This window comes from Myotis yumanensis, unplaced genomic scaffold, assembly GCF_028538775.1.
Source record: "Myotis yumanensis isolate MYYU_CA2020_CCGP unplaced genomic scaffold, mMyoYum1.0.hap1 SCAF_1, whole genome shotgun sequence".
Taxonomy (NCBI): domain Eukaryota; kingdom Metazoa; phylum Chordata; class Mammalia; order Chiroptera; family Vespertilionidae; genus Myotis; species Myotis yumanensis.
Window position 1 is genome coordinate 14,765,709 of NW_027223752.1, and position 22,669 is coordinate 14,788,377.

Here is a 22,669-nt window from a genome sequence, read left to right on the forward strand (position 1 = left end):
TCATCGGGGACACATCCCTGAATTAAAGATGAATTGCAGTCAGAAATTGTGCAGAAACCATTAGAAAAGAACTTCCTTTGAAAGGATTGTTTTCATTCTTGCTGTGGAGCCTAAAAGAGACATACAGTCCTTCTCTGAAATATTGAAATCCATTGTGGGTCCTAATTTCTGAAATGTTAGTGCTTTCGTAGACACCTAGGACATATTTTGCATTTAAATTGGCTCTGTCTTGCCATCTGACTTTAATATTTAACATGGCAACAAGTTTTCAATGTGTATATAGGTTACTTTTAATAATTTCAGTTTGCCTCTTATAATTTATACAAAATTTGGCTTAAAAAACACAAACTTAGCTTAAAAGACAATTCCTATAGTAATTAATAATAGTAACATTAAAATGTGTCCATGTAGTACTATACTTATTCTTGGTATTTTAAAATATTTATTATGCAGATTTTTTGTTGGGGTGAAATAGAACATAGATGTTAAAAGCTTCTTACAAGCATTTCAAAATGTATATCACAGCTGTGCCTAATAAGACCATTTGACCTGTCAGAATCCCCTTGAGGAAGGGTGGGGGCACGTTTTCTAGGTGACTAAATAGTTTGTGTGACTAAAGTGCAGGGCAGGATTTTTCAGAGCCCAGGGTGGACCCAGCGATGATAAACGCAATCAGTTGGAATAAAATGGGTGTTGCTGTTCTCTCCAACCCTCTTTCCTGAAGCTGGTGGGAATGAGTGTCCACAGTGACCAACTTATAGGTCAGGCTGTGAATTCGCTGTTTTGCTGTGTGCCCAGGAAAGAGCAAACGCCGCCGAGCGTGGCCTGTAGATAATTCAGCTGTAAGAGCCAAGTGGGCAAAAACAAATGCAATTGTGATTTAAGTTGGCAGTACTTATTTTGAAGTATCTTATAAATAATAGACATTTTTGATTTGTGAGATTTCTGATTTTATTAGACACTTGTGTACCAGTTATTTTTTGAACTATGAATTTATTCTGAAATGAAATAATTTTATTTTTTATCTTATACCACATTGATTTTGTTTTTTTAATTCCAAGACTTCGTTATGGCCTATTTGTACTTTCTGCTGTTGGGTGAGTGGTTGGTTGTTTGCTCTCTAACCTCGGAGGGAAAGGAGTGGAGTGCATTAACTTGAAGGGACTTGAGTTGTTAAGAAGGGGTCACCTTTAGGGACCTAAAACTAATTTCTAATTCAAACGGTGGGGGTACTTTCTAATTTCAAAACTTGAAGAATGCTTGATTTACTGGTAAGGATTTTTTAAGAAAAAGCATGTTAATGAGGTTTAGCAAAGTGTTGTATTTATTTGGGCTTTGAGAGTCTTGATTATTTTAACATCCGTTAGCAGCTATGCTGTGTGTTCAGTGCCGAGGGTCATTAAACTTGACTGAGAGACAGCCCCACTGCAGAGGAGCCCAAGTTCAGTGGAGAAACCCAGCAAGGACCCTGGTGCAGGAGAGACACCTGAGGAGCCAGCTCTGGGCAGGTGCACTAGAGAGCGGGGCCTGATGTAGTGGTGCTGGGAAACGGCCCAGGGGCAGCACTGAGGGGCTCCTCTCACCCTGGAGCACCATGGTTCCCACTTAGGGAGCAGGGTCTCCCACAGGGATGGGAAAAGAGCCTGCCCAAGGTCACACAGCCTGTAAGTGGCAGGGCCAGGCCTCAAACCTGGCTATGTTTAGATCATTAAAAAAAAAACTACCTCATTTAAAATTGAAATTTGGGCTGTTTGTAGAACCTTTGCCACAGGATTAATAGCAGTTCTTTCCAAGGCCTTATCAACATCCATCTGTTTCAGCAGCCTCCTTTGTATGACAGTTTTGTGCCCAGGACTCACTTCTTCATTTATTATACAAATATTTGTCCAGTCCCTGCCTCCTTCTGCCAAGCAGGACCCTATGAAGCAATGGCGATGGCCCAGCTTTCCTAGAGTTTACAGGAGGGGGTGGGGAGGTGGGGGGGGGGGAGCAGACAAGTAAACAAATAAACCAATACTATCACTACACTGATTAGTTGTCCCAATTGGCTTGGTGGTTTCCTTCTATTAGATAGTCTAGCATTTTCCATTAATATGGTGAATTAGCATATTCTAAAAAGTTCAAGTGTGAATATGACATACTATTGAACACTTCTGCCTGTAGAAGGAGGAAGGTGCCTGGACCCGGATGGCTGTAAATTTAACTTGATGATTTAAATCCTGTACTTCCAGTGCTGTCCAAGGGAACTGCTCGGTGTCAGGAATGTTCTCCGTGCTATCTGTCCACTGCCGTGGCCCCTGGCCACATGTGACTGTTGAGCACTTAAAATGTGACTAGTGCAACTGAGCAATTGAATTTTAAATTGTATTTTATTTCAAATTTAAATAGGCACATGTGTCTAGTGACTGCTGTATTGGACAGCACAGCTCTGGATGGGGATTGACAATGTTTTCAGTTTCTGGGCAGTCTCTGTTTTTGGCCGTGATGAAAGCAACCATAGACAATGAGTAAACAAAGGGGCATGACGGTGTGCCAGTAAAGCTCTATATACAAAAGCAGGGGGCAGGTTAGATTTGGCCTCTGGTTCAGGCTATTGCTTCAATTTTTTTTACTAATCCTCACCCAAGGATGTGTTTTTATTGATTTGGGAGAGAGAGAGAGAAACATCAATATGAAAGGGAAACTAATAATCAGTTGCCTCCCGTACAGGCCCCAACTAGGGATCAAACCCTAAACTTTTTTGGTGTACAGGACCAAGCCTCCCATCTAAGGCTATTGCTTGAATTTTTTTTATATATATTTTATTGGTTTTTTTTTTTACAGAGAGGACAGGAGAGGGATAGAGAGTTAGAAACATCGACGAGAGAGAAACATCGATCAGCTGCCTCCTGCACACCCCCCACTGGGGATGTGCCCGCAACCAAGGTACATGCCCTTGACCGGAAGTGAACCTGGGACCCTTCAGTCCGCAGACCGATGCTCTATCCACTGAGCCAAACCGGTCAGGGCTTGCTTGAATTTTTTAATTGCCTGTTAAGAATAGTAAAATAGCCCGGCCAGCATGGCTCAGCGGTTGAGCATCAACCTATGAACCAGGAGGTCACGGTTCGATTCCTGGTCAGGGCACATACCCAGGTTGCCAGCTCGATCCCCAGTAGGGGGCATGCAGGATGGAGCTGATCCATGATTGTCTCTCATTGTTGATGTTTCTCTCTCTCTCCCTCTCCCTTCTTCTCTGAAATAAATAAAATCAATAAAAAATATATATATTTTTTTTAAAGGAATAATAAAACAGGTGTCATGTGGTCTTCCCTCTACTTGATGGCTGGGTGGGGTTTGGGGAACTGGGCCCTCCATAGATAGAACCCACATTTATGTCCAGAGCTGGGCTCAGAGCAGAAAGAGCCAAGCCAAAATGACATTCATGGCCAGAGAGGAAGAAAGCTATCTGATCCTTTTCCAGCTGGCTGTTATTCTGGCCTCAAGAAAGTTGTTAACTGCCCTAATCTTGTTCTAGTCCTTAGCAAGCTCACCCATCTATGAGTCTGTATTTGTAAGACTGGTAGGGAGCCAGAGAGCAAATTACTCTTTTTGTGTAAGCCCATTCTTCCTGGGAAATGGAGGTCTGATGATAGAAAGGTTTAGTTTCTCACGAGTCTTCCTGGATCACCAATTAAATGGAAATCTTCACCTTAGAGAAGAGTGTGCAGGAAGGCTGTGTGGAAGTTGGATTCCCTGGTGTCATTTCCTGCTACACTCAATCTAATGGCTTAGCCGGTACTACTAGTAAAACCTGTACACACGCACGTGGGTTCCTAGATGGAGAACACACCTACATGATGTGCAGTCAGTAAATACTAGTGAGGACGTGCCTAGGATGATCCTCACTCCCCTAAATGAGGAAGGAAAAGTGTTTCGGTGATGACCAAAAATAAAAAACTCTCCAAAAGATCAAGCCAGTGACTCATTGCCTGAATAGTGCAGCAACTCAGGATTACCTCACAAACAGCTGTATGTTGTGTAGCTGTCCCACTCTGCCTTGACTTTTTAGAAATATACCTTCAAAGCTCACTTGTAGAGGGTACATAGGAATGTACCCTCTATGTAAAGATGTTTATTTTGTGTTCCTGAGGTGTGGAACTTAACCAAAGTATCACAGGGGAGGGGGAGTGCATGTTTGTGTAAAGCCTGCGCATCATTGTTAATTGTCTGCCCTTGAACTTGGGTACAGTGTCTGCTCAGGTTTCTGATCATGATTCCTGCCTTGCAACAAAAGCTAAACTCTTGGAATTTTTTCATTAGAATATGTTACTTGTGTTGAAGAATAAAAGAACAATAAGAGGAAAAGTTAGTAGTCAAGAAAAATGGGTACGTTTTTAATCCTAGGAAAAGGACAGACACCTCACAGGCAGAGTGGTTGGGATACATGCTACTTCTGGCTCCATGGCAGGGTGGTTTCTCTAACCCAGTGATGGCGAACCTATGACACGTGTGTCAGAGGTGACACGCGAACTCATTTTTTTGGTTGATTTTTCTTTGTTAAATGGTATTTAAATATATAAAATAAATATCAAAAATATAAGTCTTTGTTTTACTATGGTTGCAAATATCAAAAAATTTCTATGTGTGACATGGCACCAGAGTTAAGTTAGGGTTTTTCAAAATGCTGACACGCCGAGCTCAAAAGGTTCGCCATCACTGCTCTAACCCTACAACACAGCATACTGAGAGGTGAGCAGGATGGGTCCTGCTGTCTCTCTCCCCAAGGTCACCAGCCTGTACGGATGAGTCCAGGCCCCAGCCCCCTGCCCCAGTGGTGTCCCAGAAGGAGAGGCAGTGTGTATGGAGCACTTCACTGTGCGGGGGCCGGGACCAGGCCTCCCCCTCTGTACTATCACTGAGCTGCCTGCACTGTGAGACAGTGTTACTGGCCTGTTCCAGTAAAGCAGGGGCACCCTCTTTTGCCCAGGGCCACAGCGATGAATGAAGTGGGAGTCAGCCCAGCTCCCTTGGCGCCAGGGCAGGGTGTTGAGGGGTGGCTGTAAAAGCTCCCATCACATGTACCTTCTGGTTGTTATGCTTTCTATACTGTGATATATTTCAGTGTCTGGAGTTCAAACTCATCTCGGGTTTAAGGGAAAGGTGGTGAAGCTCCAAGCATCCATTCATGTTGTGAGGGGGAAGTTGAAGATGTCCTTCCCTGCTGTCCCATTTCACTTACCCAGTCGGCCAGGTATTCATCGCTGGTTTAATTTCCTCCATGAATCGTAAGTGTCCTGGGGAAGGTCGTGGTCATCTGGTTATTTTTCATGACGTCTGAGACCATCTCTGAGTGTAAGCACTGGTGGATTGAAAATAAAAAGTTGTTTCTCTGAATGACCACTCAGAGAATAGTTACTGGTGTGTTTCTTAGCTAATTACTTGGTCAGTCAAATAGTACTTGTCAGTCTCATGAGAAGCTGTATGAGGGACCTGGTTGAAAAAATTGACCACAGGTAACCACTCTGCCTCGCCCGCCTGATCTCCTCTTCCCTCTCAGATGGAAATAGCCCCACCCAGGATGTGGAAACAGGAAAACTCAAAAACAGGGCAAGTGGCTACTCTCGTGATGTACTTAAAGAAAAGTCTTTTGAATCTTGAAAACACATTGGCTCAAGCGCACGAGGACAGACTGCTGCTACAGCAAGTGAGGTCTAGTTTTGCTTCAAGCCCTTGAATTCATCATCCACAAATCAAAACCCCTTCAACTTAAACAACAAAAGAGATGTAATAGTGAAATACAGCGAGCAAATCTGTATAGGATCCTTGTTTTAAAAAGACAAAATCAAACCACAGAAGACCTTGCTGGGGCAGTCGGAGGATTGTGATCCTGTTCTCTGTGCAGGTGTGGCAGAGGCTGTGCTGCCAGGCCGTCCTGCTCTGGGGCTTGCAGGAGGGGCCTAGGAGGGCTTAGCGTGATCTCTACAAGCATTTGAAACATCAGAGAAAAGTCACTGTGCCCAAGTGTGCTCAAATGCAGACACCTGCCGGTTCTAGGACAGTGGGTATACAGGTGTGTCCTGTAGGTTTTCTGTAATGTTTGAGAGAAATATCTTTAAAATGTTCTGCTTTAGAAAAAGTGTGCAAAGGAAATGGCATTGCTTAGAATTGTTTCCTTAATTGTGAGCAGCAGCCTTTTATGTTCAAGCTTCAGCCTTTCCTGTGTTTTCCTTTTTATTTTGATGTTGACATATTAGCCATCTGGGTGGGCAAGGTTGAGACCCAGCCGATGCTGGCAGCCTCACAGCAGGGGTGCCCCCACCTACTGTACCAGTCTCCTCCTTGCTAACTCAGAGTGGCTGCATAGACCGCTACACCATCTTACCAAACGGTGTTGGGGGTGTACACCTTTTTTTAATGTTTATTGGCATTTTATTGGTCTTTTAAAGGGTAACAGCCTTTAAGGCACACTCTGAGAGAAAACCAAGGTTCCCTCTGAACTTGAGAGGCAGGGTGCTTGGTGGTTGAGGGTGGGGGAGGCGTTCTGAAACCACAAGACTGGGGTGAGCTTCCTCACCCACTCCACCCCTGCTCTAGTCTTGGGCAAGGGACTCAGCTCTCTGGGCCTGGAAACAGGAATGACATGAGAACAAGGTGACCCACCTCTGGGTTCTGTGAAGTTTAAATGAGTGTGTGTAATCCGTGTAGAAAATGGTGCCGGCCACGTGTAAGACTCGGAGTGTTAGTGGTTGCCAAGGTCATCCCTTTCTAGGTCCTGTGTGGCACTTCAGAGCCCAGTGCCTTAACCACACTCACTCCATTTATTTGTATTTGTTCCTCTTGTCCTTCACCTCCTGAAGAAATTAGGATCCTTGTCAGTCTCATGAGACTGTGCACTGACCGGGTAGCTCAGTTGGTTAGAGCATCATCCCCATACCCCAAGGTTGTGGGTTCAATCCCTGGTCAGGGCACATACAAGAATTAACCAATGAATGTATAAACAAATGGAACAACAAATCAATGTTTCTCTTTCTCTCCCTTCCTCTCTCTCTAAAATCAATTAAAAAAAAAGAATCCAAATGTTGCACTAAAAGTTCACAAACATCAATGACAGAGATGGAAAAATCAACCCAAACAGTGTTTAAGTTCAAATTCTATGAAAAATACCACAGCATTAAAACTTAAAACAATAAGATTTAAGGTTACAGTTGAGATCCCACTTAGTTCAAATACTATCCCAATTAAGAGACTGGGAGTTGTTTTCTTCACCTTTATGTATAACCTGAGCTTATCCAGGGGCAGCACTTGCTGGCCATGTTCTCAACTCAGTCTGCTGTTGTGGAGGCAGGAGGGGCTCCCACCACTGCCACTGCACTCACCAGCTGTGAGCCTGGCTTCTGGTTGAGTGGCGCTCTCCCGGTGGGACGCACTGACCACCGGGAGGCAGCTCCTGCATTGAGTCTCTGCCCCCTGGCGGTCAGTGCACGTCATAGCGACCTATCGTTCCACAGTTCAGTAGATTGCATATTAGCCTTTTATTATATAGGATCCCATAATATTAAACTCCTGAATTCCTTCAAGATTTTTTTAATTGGGATAGTATTTGAACTAAGTGGGATCTCAACTGTAACCTTAAATCTTATTGTTTTAAGTTTTAATGCTGTGGTATTTTTCATAGAATTTGAACTTAAACACTGTTTGGGTTGATTTTTCCATCTCTGTCATTGATGTTTGTGAACTTTTAGTGCAACATTTGGATTCTTTTTTTTTAAATTGATTTTAGAGAGAGAGGAAGGGAGAGAAAGAGAAACATTGATTTGTTGTTCCATTTGTTTATACATTCATTGGTTAATTCTTGTATGTGCCCTGACCAGGGATTGAACCCACAACCTTAGGGTATGGGGATGATGCTCTAACCAACTGAGCTACCCGGTCAGTGCACAGCATTTGGATTCTTGTCTGTGGTTGTGTTACTCATGAGCAGTATGCTCTAATTACAGTATTTTGACTTATAAAACTATGGAGAAGAGTAATGTTTCACTCTGGGAACAAGCTCAGTTCTTTCTATGTAGCTGGTCCCTGATTCTTGGTGGTGAGGGTGGCACATACTTGTGTGTTTGCGGTTGTCCATCATGTCTATACATAGAAAACTGGGAGTTGTTTTCTTCACCTTTATGTATAACCTGAGCTTATCCAGGGGCAGCACTTGCTGGCCATGTTCTCAACTCAGAAGCTGTGAAGGGGTCCTCAGTCTTTACATAGGGCAGCATTCACAGTAGAATCCCAGAGCCACTTTCCAGGGATCTGCAAGGCCACAACTGTCTTCATAAGAATACCAAGGCCTCAGCTGCCTCTTCACTGTGTGGCCATTTGCCTGCATGGTGCCAAGGAAGCAATAGCTATGTAGGTTAGCTCCTTACATAGAGCAAGGCAGGGTGTGCAACTAGCAGCCACTGTGTGCTCCACCAGGTGCATGCCGGTCTGACCTAAGAATTCTGGGTGAAGCATGAGGTGCTTGGTTTTACTAAATCTCAACCCTGCATACTCAGCTTTTCACATTGTATGATGACGGCAAAGTCCACATAAAGCCCTCGGTATGTCGGAGCACAGTGCTCTCTCCAGGGGAACTGTGCAGTTGTTTGAGTTGCAAGCTAAACTAGCCACTTTCTCAGGAACATCATTTTTACTGGAAAGAATGAAAGTCAGACAAACTAGGTGTTAAGATTTGAATATTTGACAACCATTTCCTTAAAAAGGAACGAAGTGAGGCTGTCAACTCAAGGGAAACAACAGTGACACCATTTGTTGCACATGATAAAATTCAAGTTTGCAAGAAAAAAATGTGAATTTTGGAGAACTTGAATCTGCCAATGTGAGATTGACCACTGCCAGTGGTGAATGGGTGATGTGGACAAATGGGTTTCTTGACATGGACAGGGAAGGAAAATCTGCCTGACTCCTCACCAGCAACAGCCAAATGCTGCCACAAAACAGGCGTGGGCAGAGGAGACATTCAAGTGCAGGACACACCCAGGAGTTGACGTAACTGAAACACCCACCAGCACGGTTTCAGATTCCACACTGCAGCCAATCTTTGAGAAACTACCACTTGTCAAATCTTAATGTAGAACCAAAGAACATTACTTTTTTTTCTTAAGCCATTGAAATACCTTCCTTTTGTAACTAAACATGTCTGTATGAGGCTGGCTTTTTGCTCAGAAACTTCAACCAAAACAGCATATCAAACAGATATGCGAGTCTCATACAGAAGCAGAAATGCGAGTGTCCCTGTCTTCTGCCAAGTCAAACACTGAGAGATGTACCACAATGCAAAAGAGTCCCATTCTTCCTATTTTTTAATAAAGTTCTTTTCCTAATGTTACTTAAGTTAGCATGAAATGAGCCTCTTCTTGTTATTTTTAATGAATTAGTAAGTAAATATTTTAAACATTCTCTAATCTGGTTAATGTCATAGGTATAACCCATGTAACCCAAGCTCTTCTGGCTCCTCCATACTTTTTTAGAGTACACATGGATCCTGACACCGAATACTTGAAAATCCTTGGCCCAGGAAATCTCTCTAGTGTGGGCAAGATGTGCCCCTGACTCTGTTTTCACAAGCCTCTGTATTTTTTCTCTTCCTCCCTCCAAAAAAAAAAATTTTGCCTAAATTCACTAGTCAGTTAATAATGCAAACAAGCCTCAGGGGCCACAGTGAGAGGCAGTACCTGCATCCGGCGCCTGTGGGGTAGGCAATAGAGTCACCTCAGGACCCTGAGCTGCCCTTTCTGTCTTAAGTCAGCTGCCTTTTATCTTTTTACAAAAATCTATATGTGAAGATAGTCACTTTTAAATTTTTTAAAAATTACAAATTACTAAAATTCTCCCTGGCTTTATCCTCCAAATCAGTCTCCTGTCTTTCCTGGCCATCTCAAAGTGAATCATTTGGAGTTTGCTGTGTATCATCCCAGACATGCATGTGTGTATGTGTGTGTGTGTGTGTTTTCACATATATATTATATACATGCATTTATTCACAGAAAGTATATAGTAGTTTTTGTTTAAGAAAAAAATTGACAGCAGTTTTCAAAACCTAAACATTTTACATGTTTTTAGTATCCTGACAGTGCTCTAAAATGATTCGTGATGCTTGAGCTAAGTTGTTACATCGTGTTATCCTGTGATGTGCTATATATACATGGGCATGGCATAAACTCTTACTGTGTCCTCCCAAGTCTGCTAACTTGATTTAAACTCTCAGACTACAGTAAGTGGGCATCTGGGAGGAGTGGCTAGTGGAGCACCTGCTCTTGTGGCGGGGATGGTCCCAGACACTTAACTTCCACAGCCTGGCAGAAGAGAAGCTCCATGCTCAGTTTTACAGTTGTCTAAATGAGTGTCCACAAGTGGGCCTAACCAAACTGTGAGTGACGAGGCCAGAAGAAACCTGGAGCTGTCTGGCTGAAATTTAGGCTGCCCCTGTTACTACACCAGGCTGTGGGGAATGTGGCGTTTTGTTTCCCTGTGCTTGAGACCTGGTCCTCAGGAGATTTTTTTACTTCAGGTTAAATCAGTGACCCTTCTGTACCTGCTTTTAAAAATATTTTACTACTAGGGAATCTAATCTAATAAAACACAAGCATGCAAATTGACTGTACCTTCGCTATGCCTTAAGCCACTCCCACCAGCCAATCAGAGTGATTATATGCAAATTAACCCAGCCAAGATGGCGGCCAGCAGCCACGGAGCTGGAGCGAGCAGGAGGCTTGGTTGTTCCAGTGATGGAGGAAGCCAAGCTTCCAGTCTGCTGCGGCTGGCTCTGAGCTCCACTGAAGGCAACAAAGTTTCAATTATAGAAGGTAAATAAATCCCAGAATAAAAAAAGAAAAGAAAAAAAGGAGAAGCTGGGAGCTTCCGTCGCCAGGAGGCTTGGCCAGCCTGAAAACAGCCCTCAGCCCCTCACCCAGACTGGCCAGACACCCCAGTGGGGACCCCCTACCCTAAAGGGGCTGTGACCAGCCTGAAAACAGCCATCAGCCCCTCACCCAGACTGGCCAAATCTCCATGGGGTGAGGGTCCCCACGGGGCGGGGGGCTTGACCAGCCTGCAAACAGCCATCAGCCCCTCACCCAGGCTGGCCAGGCACCCCAGTGAGGACCCCCACCCTGAAGGGGGTGTGACCAGCTGCAAACAGCCATCAGCCCCTTACCCAGGCTGGCCAGGCACCCCAGTGGGGACCCCCACCCTGAAGGGGGTGTGACCAGCCTGAAAACACCCATCAGCCCCTCACCCATGCTGGCCAGGCACCCCAGCGGGACCCCCACCCTGATCCAGGACACCCTTCAAGGCAAACCAGCCGGCCCCCACCCATGCACCAGGCCTCTATCCTATATAATAAAAGGGTAATATGCAAACTGACCCTAACAGCAGAACGACTGGGAATGACTGGTCACTATGACACACTGACCATCAGGGGGCAGACGCTCAATGCAGGAGCTGCCCTCTGGTGATCAGTGCGCTCCCACAGGGGGAGCTCTGCTCAGCCACAAGCCAGGCTGACGGCTGCCAGTATAGCAGTGGTGGTGGGAGCCTCTCCCGCCTCCTCAGCAGCACTAAGGATGTCTGACTGCAGCTTAGGCCTGCTCCCTGCTGGCAAGTGGACATCCCCCAAGGGCTCCCAGGCTGCCAGAGGGATGTCTGATTGCCAGCTTAGGCCCAATCCCCCGGGGAGCGGGCCTAAGCCAGCAAGTGGTCATCCCCCAAGGGGTCCCAGACTGCGAGAGGGCACAGGCCAAGCTGAGGGACCCTCCCCCCCAGTGCACAAATTTTTGTGCACCGGGCCTCTAGTATAGTCAATAATAATGTAATTATTATGTATGGTGTCAGGTGAGTACTAGACTTATGGGGTGATCACTTTGTAAGGTATATAATTTGAAATCACTGTGTTATACACCTGAAAGTAATATAATATTGTGCGTCAACTATAATTGAAGAACAGCTTTTAAAAATATATTTTACTAGATTTGAAAACATTGAGGTCTTGTTAATTTAGTGACCCACCTCTCCCCTCTTCCCACCCCCTACACACACCCCTTCCTAAATTAGATTCAGTCACACCACAATCTGGAGCTGTCAGATCTGGGTTTAAGGCCTACCCAACAGTGTCCCTTATTGGGGTCCTTGATTAAGTCTCCATCCCTTCCTGAACTTGTGGACATTTTAGTAAGTTACTTATTTTCAAGGGAATTGAACAGAAGAAGCTTAGATTGCCATTCCTGGTGTCCCTAAGGACAAAAGGCACAGTGATAATGCACAGATTTCTCCCTTTGTTTTATCCTTAGTTAAGAGAGAGAATGCCAGTAGAAACCTGAAGTGACTATCCAGTGAGTGAGGGTTTCTTTGTAAAACAAATAAATTCAAAAGTTTTTTTTCTTTGCAAATGAAGTCACAAGTGACATATTGGAAAAGTAAGAAGTAACCATCTTAAACAGAGGTTAACTTAAATTTACACTTTAAGCCACAGTTCAACTTATGATGTTCTGAAATTTTTTACTTCCTCTCTCCCTACTTCCTAAGCCCTTCTTTCTTATTTTATCTCGTTTATTTTCCAGGTGAGGCCTTCAGGTATTGAAACTGACCTTTTCTAAAACATGTGAACTCTCTTATTCAAATAGTGCAATGTCAGTGGTTATGAGTCCTCCATTTTCATTAAGTTTTGTGCATTCATTAAATGCATATTAATCTTGAATTTTTGCATTTCTTATATGAGTTGCAATTATAGGTATCTAATTAAATGAATATAGATTGTCCTGCCTACATGGGTTAGAAAAGTATATTTGGGGGGAGTACATGTGTGTGCATGTTGTGTTTATGTGAAGCCAGAAAGCAACTTATAAAAACCAGTTCAGTCTGTAGTCTTATTTAGTATAATTGATGGGCTTCAGCATTGTTTATTTGAGCCTTTTCTCTATCTAAAAAAAGAAAAAAAAGAAAAAGGAAAGTCTTTAAGTGGAATATAAGATAGATTTGGAGTCCCTAAAATAATTTTTACACTGTACTTCACGTTTAAATGTTAAAAACAATAATAAAGAGAAATTTAAGAAGCATGTTCAGTAAAGCGTTCTTTGGCAGGAAACAGGAACTTACCAGCCTAATAGCTTTAACTGTGGCATCCATAGTAACTACAACATGCCGCCTGAGTAAATATTTATACAGCTCAGTGTGTGTGGAACTGAGGCGGGCAGCCCAAGAGCTGATCAGCTCAGTGTCTGCCATCTTGCAAAAGTCTGCTGCACCAAGCCTGGCTGTCACTCATTTCTTCCAGTTTTTTATGGTTGTTTGAGAAGAGCAGATTACTGAGGGCACTTTGGTACTCCCAGTCTTCAGCAGGATGGACGCCCAAAGGAGAATGCTTGGACGAGTTTGTCATTAGCACCCAGGAACCTTCCTAATCTTCAAAGCTCCTTGCAAGTGTTCATTAACCGTCCTCTTTCCTATGAGTTGCAAACAGGTATTGTTAGTCCCCTTTTTACAGTTGTGGAAACCAAAGCAGAGAGGCTCCCGACTTGCCTGAGGTCCCAGGAGGAATTGGTGACTGAGAGCAAGCGAGCACTGGGTTTTCTGACTCAGGCTGTGGGCTCACACCTCTGAGCGTGAGCACGCACCAGCTGCTCCTGCAGGTTCCTTTATCACAGAGATCTAGCCACGCAGTACTTTGTGCTCTCGGTTTATACAGCCGTGTAGAGTGCAGTGCAGCTGAAACCAGGCTAGTTGATCTTATGGTGTCATCTAGAACAACAAGAGATGCAGATTCTGGGTCACGAAGGTAAGGCTGTACCTTGGGGGTTCGTGGTTGTGGATGAAATTAACTCAACTGAGCCTTACATTGTCTAGCAACCCAAAGGGCCCCCTTGCCCCTTAGCGTAGCCCAGCAGCTCTGAAGACACACGGCCCTCATGACAGTGTTGCACTTGGGTTAAGGATTTTGGACATCTTGAGGGAGTCATGTTGAAGTTGCATTTTCAACATAGCCAAGGAGAGTATTTCAGTGCTAAACATAACCTGGCTGCTACTAAAGGTTCCTCATGAGTAATCTCAGTTTGGTTAGATATATTGCTCTGTTGGTGTGAGGCAGTAGAGAGCTCTTGGGGAGCCAGGGAGAGAGGCATTCTTTATCTAAAAACTGGCTGTTTTAAGAGAGGCATTTGTCCAAGGGGAGCCGGTACTAAACAGAACTATTTCTTGATGCTGTATACAATTGAAGGATTGTTTACACTGTAGTAAAAAAAGGTCTATGATCCTATTTCTGATTTACATAAAGCTTTACAAATGTTCCCCTTCCTCATTCTTTGCTTCTGGGCACTCAGCATGTGTGCTCTTGCTGATTTAAGCCCTTTTTGGTATAGTATCCCTACACTCTTTGTTGTGCCAGATAAGGTCAAAATTAAGACCCAAAATTTTTAGTTAAGCTGGTATGACTAAGTGGTTAGAGCGTCAGCCCTCAGACTGAAGAGTCCCAGGTTCCATTCCGGTCAAGGGCATGTACATAAGTTGTAGGCTCAATCCCCGGCCCCACTCGGGGAGCATGCCGGAGGCAACCAATCAATATGTCTCTCTTACATTAATATTTCTCTCTCTGTCTCTCCCCCACCCTTCCACTCCCTCTAAAAATCAATGGGAAAAATATCCTCGGGTGAGGATTAACAAAAAAACACACAAAAACAAAAAATTTAGTTAACTGAATTCATCCAAAAGGCAGGAAAACTTTGTGGAATATACTGAACATAGAAAGGAGAACACAGTTTAGCTTTGACCTTCTGCCTTACAAAAGCCACCGAAAGCTTTGTTTCATTCCTTTAACACATATTTAGAAGTCACTGCCTTGGACGTTGGCTGTGTTCAGCACTGAGCATCTGTGCCATCACAGACAATCCTGCCTCACAAGGCACAGGGGTGACAGCAGCGTGTGGGCAGGGGTGGGGCCTCCCAGGAGTCCCACTCAATCAGCTCAGTGGTGGGTCACCTCAGTGGTGGTCCCAGAGAGCAGTTGGGGACAGGGGTGACTCACTCAGCAGGCTGGGGAGTGTGTAGTGTGGGTGTGGCAAGAAGAAACCCTGGAAAAGGGTTTATATTGAGTAAACGATGACTCTTTATGGACCTGCAGCGTCAGGGAGCGACTGAGTGGAGCGGGTGGGGTGGGGGTGCAGAGTGGGGACATCTGGCCACCTTTGTCACTACAGGGGCTGGAGGGACATGTGTTAAGGTTCTAAGTGAAACAAGACAAAAAAGAAATTAAAAGTGATCCCTGAGGTGGTGGGGTGGCGGGTTTTCACTGCGTGTGTATTTGGCCGGTGAACATATTTTCTATTCAAGAAATTAAATAAGAAGGGAGAGCACTCAAAGTCAGAGGCATGACCTGATGGCTGGTCCTCAGTCAGAGCCACGGGCTGCTCTCTCTGCACCTTTGAATTATCGCTGTGCTTCCAGTCAGTTGACTGGCTAGAACACAGCATCGAAAGGCCGAGAGCTTGGGCTTGGATGTGAGACCTGGCCAAAGGTGAGCTCTGCCCCTTCTTACCCAGCACTGGCTCCCGCTCCTGCCCGGCCTGGTCAGGTGTTGCCTTCATTTAGGAGGGCGCCATACGCAGATGCAAGGGGACGGAGCAAGGCAGTCACCCCATCACATTCTACTCAGGGCCTCACTCAGATGGGTATCATTCTGGTGAAGCTGACCTGTCATTGTGTGTCATTTAGTCGAATGAACCAGTTTTGCTGTATTTCAGACATTGTCACTCTACAGCAAGCATGTCAAACTCACGGCCTGCCAGCTACCAGTTTGACATGCTTGCTTTACAGTCAGCCCTGTCCCTTTCTTATCTGTGAATTAAGGCTGTGAAAACCAGGTCTGCTGAAAACCAGAAAGTAGAGTGTCATCTTCAAGAGCCGAAAGGGTTTTCACATGTTTCTGGGGCAGGAAGGGAATTTAAAAAGAAAGTTGGTGAGGTTAGGGCCTAATTGATTTGTTTTCCTGGTGGCACAAGAGGGGAGGCCTGTGCAGAAAATTGAGGAGGGAGGTGAGGTGGGAAGTGTGGAAAATGAAGAGGGAGCTGACCAAAGACTGGGGAGTGTGGAGTGGCCTGAAGGGCAAGATCAAGGGTGGCGATCGGGACATCGTCACAGCTAAGTCTTCAGGGTGAGGCAAAAGTAGTTTACAGTTGTTTGTATAGAAAATGGTACAATAATTAATACTAATACAAGAATAAACTGTTTCATGTACTCACTACAGCTGTAAACCTACTTTTGCCCCACCCTGAATCTTGATGCCAGTCCCTTATAGATAAGCATAGAAAATATTTTCTCCAATCTGTGGGTTGGCTTTCACTTTCTTGATGGTATCATTTGCAGCACAAATGTTTTTAATTTGGATGAAGTCCAAGTTATCTAGTTTATCTTTTGTTGCTGTGTTTTTAGTGTCATATCTAAGAAACCATTGCCTAATCCAAAGTTTGCTCTTATGTTTTCTTTCAAGAGTTTTATAATCTTAGCTTTCATATTTGCTCTTCAATCCATCTTGAGTTAATTTTTGTATATGGTGTTAGGGAAAGGTCCAAGTTCATTCTTTTGCATGTGGATATCCAGTTTTCCCAGCACCGTTTGTTGAAAAGACTCTTCTTTCCCCAGTGGATGGACTTAGCACGCTTGTGGAAAATCAGTAGATCATAAATGTGTGGGTTTATTTCTGGACTCTCTGCTATTCCTCAGTCTGTATGTCTGCACCAGTCTTGATTACTGTAGCTTGGTCAGAACTTTTAAAACCAGGCAGTGTGAATCCTCCAGCTTTGTTCTTCATTTTCCAAATTGTTTTGGTGTTCGCTTCCCTGGCATTTCCATGTGAATTTTAGGGCCAGTTTGTCAGCACTCCTGGCCTCTTTCTGGAGTCCCGTATGCACTCAGAGTGGGTAGATGGGGACATTGTGGCCCAGAGGCTCTGACTGAGAGGAGAACCCTTCCTGTAGGGAGTCGGGGCCTTGGCCCTTTGTGGTCTGTTAAGAACCCCCAGAACCTGTGTTTCTGAAATCTCAGGATTTGTCATTAAAAGTGAATTGAGCCCTGGCCAGTTTTGCTCAGTTGTTAGAGCGCCAGCGTGAGCACCGAAGGATCGTGGGTGCCATTCCTGGTCAAGGGCATGTACCTTGGTTGCAGGATTGATCCTTGGGCCCAGTTGGAGCAAGTGCAGGAGGCAACTGATTGATGTATCTCTCTCACATCAATGTTTCTCTCTCTCTCCCCACCTCTTCCCTACCTTTCACTATATTTGAAAATCAATGGAAAAAAATATCTTTTGGTAAGGATTTTTTTTAAAGCGAATTGAATTTTGCATTCTATTTCATAACTATTATAGTTTAATGTAAAAATACTTAACATGATTGAACTGCATTGTAAAACTAGTATTCTAGGAAGTGTATCACGTTTACCCTATGGCTTTATGTAACCCCCAGATGCATGTCCTAATTTAAAATGCCCAGCTGGGGAAACCTACCTCTGAGAGCTCTTGTCCTTGTAAAAGTGGGTTCTTTGACCATTGCCATCTTGCCTCTCCAACCCCCAGGCGCACACATCCATACCGACAAGTAGTAAGTCCTGACTCACACACAGATGTTGGTATCTCTAGTGAAGCTGCTATCCTTTCTGTGGACTCAAGATAGGCTTAGATCCTGTCAGGCTTGTCCATCAAAAAGATTTCATTCTTATGGGATAAAGTCCATTTTGTTTCAAAGTTATCTTTTTTGGAAAATCAAAGTTCTTGGCCAGGGAGCACACATACTTAGCTTATGTAGGTGCAGGTGGACCAAAGGTGGTCCAGGATCAGAGATCCCCAAACACCTGTGTGCTCTGAGGCAGTGCTTTTACCCATCCACAGCAAAAGTAGAGGTGATGTAGTGTGAGTTTTTCACAAAGCTAAATTTACTTTGTATATAGGACTACTCTTTATTCTAAGATTGTCCTTTTTAGTATTAAAATATCCTTTCTTTGTGTGTTTTTTAATGTTTTTATTTGTTAGGGTGGTAAACCAATGTCCATCTTTAAGATTCTTTATAAAATTTTACTATCTGTGAAATCCTAACTCCAAAACAAAATTTTAAACCACAAATACCAAATTTTTACCTTGTTTACATTTGGAATTACCACATAATATTTCAGATCTCTTATATAACTTAAAAGCCCATTTTTTATTCCTTTTATATGAAATGTCCAAGATGCGCTAATTCATGGAGACAGAAAGCAGATTAGAGGTGCCAGGGCCTGAGGGGAGGGGAAGATGGGGAGTGATTACTTACAGGGTACAGGGTGTTATTCTGGGATAAAGAAAAAGTTTTGAAACTAGAGAGAGGTGGTGGTTACACAACATTGTGAATGCATTAAGTGCCACTGAATTGTGCACTTAAAATGATTTATTGTGTATTATGTGAATTTCACCTTTTTTTTCAAGCCCACTCTATTCACTAGTATAATTATTTATACTAGTATAAATGGAGTGGGAGGGGGAGTGTTTTATTCAGGTTATATAAATCCAGGTGAGCACACGATACATGCTTATATACACACATATACACATGCTACACATACATTATTCACTTGTATCTCAAAGCATAACCATTAGAAGCTATTAGGTAGACAGACTTTCTCCTTTGGAATAGCAGGAAGGTTTGTTTTAACATTCTACTGAGACTCAAAGATTTCCCTGTTCTCAACCTCAGAAACAATACACATCCACCAACATTTTCCAGCCTCTCACACTGGAAAGTTGAAGTTTTGAAATCACCTTTTGAAATCTGTAGTTTCTCTTCCCACTCTGTAGTGGATCTGTTCTCCTTGTTTACTGGGACGCTGGCCACCAAGCTGAGGGCAGGGAGCCAGCCAGCTCTGTTCTGTAAATGCTGAAAGGCAGCGTGAGCTCTTTCCTCCCCTCCCCCAAAAAAGAAAGGAAGGGAAAAGAAAAAGACCCTGCATTATGTGTGAGTAAAATCTTTATTATGAATTCTGGGGGCAGCATTTTTTAGACTTTCTCTCCCTGCTGCGTCCGGAAGGAACCCATAAAGGGGAAATGCTGGGTTAGGGCCCCACCTGGACTTGGGGTTCAGGGCCGATCTAAACATTCATTACTGTTCAGGTTTCTGGTTTCCTAAAATAATTGAGCTTGTCACCTTAACTTCACCTAAAATACTGATTGTGCTTTACTTTCCGTAGAACGTTAAGATCTCATAATATTTCATAAAGTTGGAATTTTTTCAAGAAAGATGATTTTTTTTTCAATTAACTTGGATTGCATTTGTAAATGTGTTATGTGTTGTCTCTGTTCAGATGGTTTTCTGTGTACGGACCCTAGTCACAGGACAGTCTGCGTACCCTGGTCACACAGGGATGAATTCAGACACACAGCTTCGCATATCGGCAATTCCTGGCCCCCAAGTCCCATCCCATCACCTTTAATTGCGCCTTCAAATTGCATTTCTTCAGGGGCAAGCAGTTCGGTCCTACTTTTGTTGTTGTTTTCCTTTTTGCAGGATTGAAATTGTGCTCCTAGAAACCGAACACTGGTTTAGTGTCCATAGTGATAAACAAGAAAAGTTTTCTGAAGTTGTCTCTTCAGTCCCCTGCTGCCACAGCTGGTTGCTTGGCATTCTTGCCTCATAAGAGCTGGAACTGAAATTAGGACATGCATGGTATTATCTGAACCTCAGAATCTGCGAGTAATAATTTTGTAAAGAACGCATCTGCGTTTTCAGGCCTGTCATTGAGAAGATCTTAGTTAGATATATTTATGACAGAGAAGCACTGAAGTATAATTCCTAACAATGCCATAGTGTTCTCCCAGTGTTCTTTTTTCAAAAACATATTTTTATTGATTTCAGAGAGGAAGGGAGAGGGAGAGAGAAATAGAAACATCAGTGATGAGAGAGAATCATTGATCGGCTGCCTCCTGCAAGCCCCACACTGGGGATGGAGCCCGCAACCCAGGCATGTGCCCTGCCTGAGAATCAAACCATGATCTCCTGGTTCATAAGTGGACACTCAGCCACTGAGCCATGCCGGCTGCACTCTCCTACTGGTTCTTGAAGATTCGTTGTGCTTAGTCCATAGGAGAGAGAATTTCCAAATCCAGAGCCCAGGTCGCTGTTACAGCTCATATTCACAACCCCTGAAACACGTATTTCAATGCTGTCTTCAGTTATCACAGGGGAATTGCACCGACCTCTAACTTGACACTGCTCTCACCAGAACCAAAGGCAAGTCCTCAGTTGTGGCTTGAAGGTTCTGACCCGATTTGGCCCTGCTTTGAGGCTGACCCGGGTCAGTGGAAGTTGGAGCAACAGAATGTTGCCCCAGCTGGGGTTCCTGATGGGGTGTGTCTGGAAGGGACCTGGCAGCAGTATGTCCAATGAGGTGGATCATTCTAGCAAAGGTACTTAGTGAAAATTCAGCGTATTGTGTTATTCTGTTAAACACACGATTTCTGTTAGGTTGGCTGAAATGATAGGTACTTGAGTTTAAAGGTGTAAAAGAAAAATTCAAGAACATAAAGTAAAAAATACAAATATAAGTCAGAAAGCCTATCCTCAGGAAGTTTGCAACCCAAGTGACTAGAAGGACATAAATATCAATAGTGGAAAGTCAGATGGGACCAACTAGAGGAGCAAGAGGATGGAGAAATGCTAAGTGTCCCTGCAGGATTGGGCGTCAGAGGACCAGGCAGGACAAACGGCGTGGACGGACAGGGTTCCAGTAGTGTGGTGCATTGAGCCCTTGTTTAAATGTGTTTGTTCCACGCATGTTTCTGAGCACTTGGTGTCTGATAGCTGTCACACAGGTGAAAAGTGTGAGGCCCACAATCCATGTGCGGAGAATGTGTGTGAGCAGGAGAAGCAGCTTGTGCCAGGGTGTCAGCCGAGCCCGAGGAGGGCGCCACGCTCAGCTCCGCTCTGGGGGACGAAGTGCTGCTTCTTGTTTGTTTGTTTGTTTCACCACAATTGAAATACAGTTCTTGTTGGCACCTATGATGTCTTACTGTTTAACACATGCTAGGCGTTTATAAAGGACATTATTTATATCTTGGCTACTTCCACAAAAGAATTTTGATATGGCCTAAAATGTTAGAATATATGCAACATATATTAAAAGAAAAAAGCTTACTAAAAACTAGTTTGGAGGGCCAGTTGGAGTTTCAACACAGTTTCAGAAAAAGTGTATGCTGCTCATGGGCCAGTGGACACAGCATCTTCTTGGCTCCCTTCTAGTTTGTGATGCTAAAACCATTGCGCAAAGGAAGATGCTCACCTCCTGTGTGACTTGAGATGGGACATGCTACCTATCACTGTACGTTCTTTATATAAGTAAAAGAATGAGCCTGTTAAAATTCAGTTTAATTTGTCCAAAGATACTCTTAAATTAGCAGCAATATTACAATGTAAATATGAAGGCAAAACTGAAAAGAATTAATTGATAGCCTGAGATTGGTGGAGAGATTCCTACACTGGGTTTCTAAACAGTTTCATTTTATAGAACCAAAGACTGGCCAGGGGATCAGCAGAGACTGAGAGGAATGATCTGTCTGGCTGTCCTCTCAGTCAGAGAAACAGAATGTACAATAAGGGTAGGATGATCTTGATCCTCTTTTAGGACAGGCGATGAAGACTCCGGATCCTGCACTGTGTTGACTGGTAATCAACAGAGAAATCTACGAATTAGGGGAATTAGGGGTTCTTGTTCTTTATTCCGTGGGTGGCCCCAGATTCCCAAGCATGGGAGATGCACCCCACCAGGGGTACAGGAGATGATTTAGTGATCAGAGTTGAACATTGTTTTAATATTTTTCTATTGATGAATATAAAGTATATAATTAGCAAATCAAAATCATTATTTCTTGGATCACTATTGCTTAGGTCAGAGCTTAGTAAAAAGTGTGTTCATTTAAAGAAAAACACCAAGTAAATAATAGCACAACTGGTCACAGTTGTGGTAAAAATCGAGAAGCCATTGGTGTATGCCTAGTGTGGGGAGCCCTGCCCCCCCATCCCCCGCCTCCCGTTCACTCCTTGAAGACTGTTCTGAAGAGCCTCTCCAGTCTCGAATTTGGTTCCAAGCACAGGAGCACTGCAGCTGCACTTGGAGGCTGACAGCCAGGATCCTGGCAGCCTGGGGGAGGGGCACTGGCAGCGCAACTCACAGCTCCCTCCCTCTTTGTGGCCTCTATCCCTGCCCCTCCACCTCCTGGCGATTCATTCCCCTGGTAATTTCTCTGCCTGTCTCTTCACTTCTGCTCCATGGTATTATGGCTGGTGCCAGTTACTTTAATCTGCTGAATACCTGCTTCCTCATTTGCAAAATGGGAATAATAATTCTCCCCATGGAATAGTTGTGTGTTTTTAATGAGATGAATGTGAGAGAACTTGGCACAGAATCTGGAACACACTAAAATCCATAATGTTAGCAGTGACAATGGATGATTTGATCTGCTTGATTCTTCCCATGTTTCCAAATTCAGATTCCAGTTAGTGAAAACTGATGGTTGATAGCTTCAGTTTTCAGGAGAAAAGCTTCAATTTGGCCAAAACATTGCCCTCTAATCAAGTTGTTTGTTTACTCTTGGCCCAACCTGCCTGGTAGGGAGGTCCAGGTGGTGCAAAAACCT

The 22,669-nt window shown here is 43.9% G+C and overlaps 1 protein-coding gene across 6 annotated transcripts in view; it reads left to right on the forward strand.

Moving 5' to 3' along the window:
* LOC139010083 (serine/threonine-protein phosphatase 2A 56 kDa regulatory subunit gamma isoform-like) overlaps positions 1 to 22,669 on the forward strand; it is a 137,792-nt gene that overhangs the window by 41,870 nt on the left and 73,253 nt on the right. The gene's annotated exons all lie outside the window — the stretch shown is intronic.